This window comes from Mustela nigripes, chromosome 15 (assembly GCF_022355385.1).
Source record: "Mustela nigripes isolate SB6536 chromosome 15, MUSNIG.SB6536, whole genome shotgun sequence".
In the NCBI taxonomy this organism is placed as follows: domain Eukaryota; kingdom Metazoa; phylum Chordata; class Mammalia; order Carnivora; family Mustelidae; genus Mustela; species Mustela nigripes.
Window position 1 is genome coordinate 66,511,422 of NC_081571.1, and position 7,655 is coordinate 66,519,076.

Sequence of the window (7,655 nt, forward strand, 5' to 3'; positions counted from 1 at the left end):
ACAACAAAGGTCACTGATCACCAGCTTGAGAGACACTGAGGTTTATTTCTCTTAGGCCTGAAAAAATGGATAAGCATTGAAATTTTTATCTTCTTCCATTGCAAACTGAATATTTCAGAACCGTGCACCCTGAAAAGAGGTAAGGTGCTTTGCAGGAATTCAGAATGAGGAGGTTTCTCTGCATAGGAATAGAAGTTGACATTAATGAATTCCCTGAGTGACATCGTTAAGGTAATGGCACTACTGAATTGTAGGACTTCAGCCCCATCATTAAGAGCTGGAAGTAAACAGTGTCGGATTTAAGCACGTGTGCCCGTAAGTATCACAGGTACTCCGCTACCCACAGCTACGAGAAACTGAAAATATTTAACACACACAAAAGTATTGCTCTTCATGTCTCAACCTAGCTTTTCTGGTCTTGGTTGGAAAATCCTGACATCTTAACTTGTAAATTATCATCCTTCATTTGACTCATCAACTTGAACTTTTTCCTCTCAGACCTGGTTCTGAACATCCGACAATCAACAGCTGTTGACTATAGTAATGGCAAAGAGGTGTATATTTTAGGATCCATGTTTGCTACGAGCTAAGCCTTTCCTGCTGTTAGTCCCTGTTCGTGTAAGATTGACTTCACACGATCGTAATGCATTTATATGCTGAATAATTATTTTGCTTTGTCTGAAACTGCCGTGACTAACAAATTTTCTGTTACCAAATTGTTGAATTCTACAATGAAGATGTTTAAAGAAAAAAGTTAAGGAGAGAGGCATGTTATAAATATTCTAATGCCAACATCTTATACCAAAATAACCTATAAAAGATATTGAGACTATACTGTAATTTCTGGGTAGAACTAAAATGGAAATAGCTGTCTGAATGCTCAGAAAATAACGTTAGACTTTGATGATTGAGATTTGACCCAGTTCATCATTTTAACGTCCTTAATTAAGAAATGATCATTTTACTTTGTATTGTGGTTATTAGTTGTGTTTAGTAGAAAAAGCATTATTTCAAAAATTAAAAAAAAAATCTTGGTGAAACCTCAATAAATTGAATATGTAACAGCAGAGTTAATCTGTAGAAGTAGGATGTTTGGGGAAGAAGTCTTAGCCCAGCCACTCTGGTTGTTCTCTGTGGAGGTTCTCATGGACCTCTCTGGAAACATCAGGACTCCACAAAGTCTTTCTGAAATCAGGCCTAATCATCTTAAGGAATAGACCATAACTTGGAGGAGTTTTTTGCTCAATGATTCCTTCTAAAAGATAGTCCTTTAGGGACACTTGCCTGAAAAGTAAATGAATACCTCACTGGCATTTTTCTGTATATAACTAATCCATCTGCAGCTTTGAGACTTACAGGTTCTAGCTTTTAAATCCAGCTTAAAAAAAAAAAAAGTCATGAAATTTGTTCCAAAATAATAAAGTAGTAAGCAAATAATCAGAATTTAAAAGTTACATTTATTTCAGAAAGCATATTTCTTCCTGTTATATAGTAAAATAAATCTATTAAATGCATAATGACAATAATTTTCTATAAAAATTAACTGCACAAATGAATTTCGTTAGGTTTGGGTTTTTTCTACAACAGCCTAAACCATTACTATAAAAATATTTGCCTATACTTTTAATTAAACATAATTATTTAAGAATTCCTTGAGAGTCTGTGTGATATTTCCTGTCAGTTTACAGGTGTGGGAATAATGTTCAAGGCGTTTCCCTGTGGTTACTTTATTTTTTTTTAATATTTATTTATTTATTTGTTTGTTTATTTTGAGAGAGCGCACAGTCAAGTGGTAGGGGAGTGGCTGAAGGAAGAGAGAGAGAATATTAAGGCCAGGAGCCCTACCTGACTGAGCCACCGAGATGTCCCTCCCTGTGGTTACTTTAAAACTAAAATCAGGCAAATTCTTCCCAAGTAAAGAGGGACATGGTTACATTCTTTTCTCAGGGTTAACAAAGTTAGTGGAGACAGAGTAGCTTGCTTTTTGTTCAGTAGAAAAAATGCTCGTTATCAAAACAGGGAAGCCTAGGTAAAGAATGAAAGTAATAGTACTAAAATGCTTTGAAATTTGTAAAAAGCTACAGAAATTAATTAGAATATGAATTTTTCCATGTCTGTCTCCATGTCTTCCATGAATTGAAACTATCATCTACAAACAATGATTTTCTCAGGAATATTGACTAATACAAAAACCCAAGTAAAGGCACATTTTATTTTTCAAACTTAGAGTTATCCAGAAGTATTGAAATATACCTCAGACCTTATTTCTAAAGTGGATAGAATACTGTCCATAATTTAAAAAGCATTGCCATATTATAACTTACTAAAATAAATTTTAACAGAAGTTACCAAGGATTTTAAACAGATGCAAGTTAGTTCTACCATATCCTATGTTTGTGAATATGGCCAAAAAAAAATGCTTAGAGAAGATTTTAAGCGGTAGCAGATAACACAAGTCCATCTGCTTATGTCATCTGCTACTCTTTTTGTGACATGGTAAAGATTATAAAAGGAAAATCAAATTCACATAGCATTTATCTAAGAGGCTTCTATAACTGCATCCTTAATAAGGAATTTAATTTTTTTCTTTTAACTCTAGCAACTAATTAAAATAGTAAACTGATATTTTTAATATGTTCTTTGCTCAAAACAATATTTTTGTTATTCACCAACCCAATTTGATATGTTCAAATTAGTTTTTTCTTAACAGATCTCTGCCTATCACTCTGTGGAAATACCTAAGAACACATTTGTTTGAATTAGCCCTCTATGTTTAGTTATTTTGAAATTGTGTGTTAGTGTTCAGCAGCATACACATGATCTAACAATAGGAAGTCAGAGTTCTCACCACGCTAACTTACGTTCTTACCACCTTGTTCATCCACTGTAGCACCTTCCTAACTGCTGTCCCAGACTACAACCCTCCGACTCCAATCCAAGCCCAAGTTCACCTGAGACTTTTTGTAAGGTGTATATTTTGACCACTAGGAGGAGCACAACATTCTCTGTCCCTCCCCACAAGTCCTCTCTCAGGGGGATCTGAGTCAACCTCAGACTCCTTGGACAATAACGGAGATGAAATGTGACATAACGCAGGCTGGAAGAGGTCAGTGGTCTGGAGGCAGTGTGGGGCCACCCTCTCTCTGACGAGCTTTGTCAGAGTGCTTATTCCCCGGAGAGATAAGGGTCGAGAGCACCTTCCTATTGGGAAGGGGCGTCCCATCTATTGGGAGATGTGGGACAACTCCAGTGAAATCCCTCCAGGCTTTAAAGTGTGCTTTTCTTTGGGATGTCCTTCTTCCTTTGTCTACCTTTCTTCTTCTTCCCTCTGCCTACTCTACTTCCTCTTCTCTTCCTCTCCCTCCTTTTCCTTCTTTTGCTCGTTCATCCATTTATTCATTATTCAACAAATATCCATAGTGAATGCCAGTGCTGTGCCAGGCAGTGTTTAGGAACAAATATAAGGTGGTTCACAAGACACTTGTGGTCACTTCTCTCATGGAGCTTTTGGTGGATCAAGCAATGTAGATATTAAACAAATCATTTGGGGCGCAGGTGGCTCCCTTGTCCGCGCAGGTGGCTCCCTTGTTCCGCATCTGCTCTCAGCTCAGTTCATGGTCCCTTGGTACTGGGATTGAGCCCCACATCAGGCTCTTTGCTCAGCGGGAAGCCTGCTTCTCCCTCTCCCACTCCCCCTGCTTGTGTTCTCTCTCTGGCTGGCTCTCTCTGTCAAATAAATAAATAAAATCTTTTTTTAAAAATCATTTAAACTGTGATGGTGTAAGGAAGGAGGGAGAGCAGAATGTGATGGGAGCAATGACAAAGGCCCTTCTGGAGTCCGTAGAAAGGAAAGGCCCCTTGGAAGAACTGATTTCTCAGCTGAAATCTGAAAGAAAGATTAACGAGAGGATTTGGTAGGAGTGCGGAGCAAGGGGGAGACGGAATGTTGAAGCAGAGGAATATGCTGAAAATTCCAAAAGAGGGAGAAGAAAAGAAGGGAAGGGAAAAAGCAAAGGCTGATGGATGTCAAGAACTGAAGAAGTTCAACCCAGCAAGAATAGTGAGTGAGGGAGTAAGGAGCAAGAAGTGTCAAGGGCAGAGCAAAATAACTAATCCTGCGAGGTCCTGCTAACGAGCAAAGAGTAGTCTCCGGAACAACAATAGAGAGCATGGGCTTATCCAGGAGAGGAACGCCTTTGCCACTGTGACAGAAGGGAAGGAAGAAAGGACCGTTTGTGGCTTTGGTGGTAGAAAGCTCAGGGAGCGCCTCTCGGAGGACTTACTTTTTTCTGTGAAGCAGGGAGTGAGTTCATTTGCTGCAAGAAGGGGGCGGAGATTTGAAATTTGATTAGGAAATACATTAAGCTTACCAGGCCGGGTTGAGGGCCCAGGTGAAGTGATGACTGTGAGTTTATAATGGTATCCGTCTTCTCAGTTATGTAATTTTCTCCAACAAGTCTTATCAAGCAGAATAATGACTTAGGGTAAAAGTTGATTCATTCAGGAATGATGGCTGGCCGGATAATGTGATGAAAAAGGCCAGAGCTACAGGCCGGAGACTTGTTGAAATAATGGTCAAGATAATTTACCATCAAACCCAAGGAGAAACAGCTAGAAGGGGCTGATGGACAGGGCGTATGCAAAACTATCAACTGACTGAAGAACTAGCGTAATTGAATAAACAAACAATTCTTACTCCCTAGAAATAAGCTCTCCTCGGCCAGGGGGAGCCATAAAGCAAACAAATAAACAAGGAAGCCATGATAATTAAAATGTGGTGAAATGTTAGAGTGCCAGGGTGGCTCTTCCATACTAGATAGGGTGTCTCAGGAGACCCCATTTAAGTTGAAACCTGGATAGGAAACATTCAGTTTTAATATGTGGAAGGAAAGAGCAATCCAGAAAGATGAGAGCAAACCCAGCTGTACTAAGGTGGGAATGAACTTGGAATGGTAAGAAGCCCATAACACTATGGTGCGTGAATTCCAAGCAACATAAGCCACATTGTGTACAGCTTAACAGAAAAAGACAAGGAGTTTGCTCTTCCTTTTAATTCAAAGGACTAAGGGACAGGAGTGGTCTGCTTTGTGCTTTAAAGGTTGATTATTGTTGCTCTGTGTAGACTGAACAAGAAGAGCTGGGGAGGGGGAGATAAGGTGGTTGTCATCTCCACGGATCCAGAGAGAAGCTCACATTCCAGGAGCTAGCATAGTCTGAAAGCTAATAATGAAAAGGTGAGACTTAGGGTATGTTTTGATGGTTTGGTTGTGGGGAACAAGAAAAAGAGGATACAAACCTGGAACTGAGGTAACTGAAGGAAAAGTGGGGTCCTTTTCTACGGATGAAAGATCAAGTAGCAACAGGTTTAAGGACAGAAGTAATAAATTCAGTTGACAATATTAAGTTTGAGTTGTTAGGTCTCTAAATGAATATCCGTTTGGAGCAGAACAAACAAGTTGACATTCTTGTCAGGACCGCAGATACAAATTTGGAAATCATCGGCACAGAAATGTGAGAGGAGGCAATAAGGAGTAGCAAGAGGGGTGAGTAGCTGAAGGGAAGTTGAGTTCTTTGGACACGGAAAGGTCGTTGAACAGAGGGACCATGCTCTGCACATTCCGCCCACTTGCGTGGGCTATCAAAGTTGCTGTGCTCAGGAGAACCAGGCTTTCCTGTTAAGACTAAAAACCAGTGGAGACTTGAGAAGGACAAAATTGGTGGAGAGTTTGGCCTGTGAGGTAGGGAGAAAAAGGTGAGTTTTCTTGCAAGCTTAATGTAGAAATAGGGAGAAGCTTCCATGTTAAACGAAGGAAGGAAATCTAGAATATGAAGAGTGGTGGCAGGAGTTCTGACACTTACCTGAATCCCTGGAGACCTTAGCTCTGCCATGGAGGGCTGTGGTAAGTGTATCCTTTTCCTTATACCTTATGGCAGGATCAGCAAACTATACTTGCTGGCCATATCCTACCCACCACTTATTTTTGTAAATCAAGTTCTAATGGAATACAGTCATGCCCCTTTGTTTAAATATTACCAATGGCTGCTTTCACACTACAACAGCCAAGTTGAATAGTTGTGACAAAAACCACGTAGCCCACAAAGCTAGAAATATTTATTATTTGGCCCTTAACAGAAAAAGTTTACTGACACCTAATCTATGGTACTATAAAGTAGGAACAATGACCAGGGAAATCAAGTGTAAACCTTATCACCTAAGACATAGATGAAGTGCTTCCTGTGGCCTTTCAATAAATGGACTAAGAAAGATTATGCAAGTAATCACATGCCCTAGACGAAAGCTCATATAACATGATGCTCTATTGTCGAGAACTTTCCATTACACATTTCCTCAAAAAAGCCCTGATCTTTCTCATCGCCTGTGGAGGAAAACAGGGCTTGGGCTATTCCTTGGAATAAGACTGTGCAACCATTGGTCTCAATGCTAACTGCACAGAAGTTCAGTTGTCACTATTAGCAATGTAATCCTCTTGGCACTTGGTAGAAAACGGTGCCAGGGTGCCTGGGTGGCTCAGTTGGTTGGACGACTGCCTTCGGCTCAGGTCATGATCCTGGAGTCCCAGGATCGAGTCCCACATCAGGCTCCCAGCTCCATGGGAAGTCTGCTTCTGCCTCTGACCTTCTCCTCACTCATGTTCTCTCTCACTGTCTCTCTTTCAAATAAATAAATAAAAATCTTTAAAAAAAAAAAAAAAAAGAAAGAAAGAAAACGGTGCCATTTGTATGTCTTGGTCAAACAAGAAGAATCTCACCACAGAGTTCCTGGGATCCAATTCACTTCAGCTGTTTTTAATTTATAAGCACAGAGCTATTGCCCAAAAGCAAAAACATGCTGCCCTTGTGGCTGGACTGGTCTGAGTTCGAACACCAGTGTGGCAAAGACAGTAAGGCTCTGACGTGGTTGGGACTATAGATGAACAGCATGGACCCAATGTTGCACTGTAGGGTAGAGTGGGAATTGTAGCACACTGAAGAACTCTGGCCCTACTTAACTTCAGCTTTGTAGTCATACAGGAAAAATAATTGAGCCCCCAAAACTGATTATTCAAAAGCAGTCATAAATTTGGATTTGACGTTAAATTTCTGGTTCCTTTTGATCACCATCATTGCCAAACAAAACCTCTCAACTCTGGCCCAAACACTGCTCATTGTAATCCAGTTTCTGGAAGAAATCAAAGAAGCCGGTCAGCTTGTCGTTGGTACAGAATTAAGACCCGAGTCTCAAAAGCAGTCTCTGTTGTGTGTATGTGTGGAATACTTCAGCTCACCAGGAAACAACCCAGGTGTTAGAATCCTAAATCCTGGTCCAGTCCTAGTCCTCTTCATAGCTTTGCTCTTGGGCTTGGGCAGCTGGACTCCATCCGGTACTAGTCATGCCTTTTTACTGAGAGCCTGAAGGAGAAAGCACAAGCTGGTGCTCAGCATTTCCAAATCTGTGAACCCCCTCTGCTCTCACATTTTTAGGGGAAGGACTTTAGATGAAAAAGGCAAGCCAAATCCTTTAGCATGATATACAAGCTCTTCTATAATTTAATTTTAACAAACTTTCAAGCCTATCTTCATTCAATTCTTCTATACTCCACTCTACTGGAATGCTTATTATACTCAAATATATTATACATCCTAATTTCTGTATC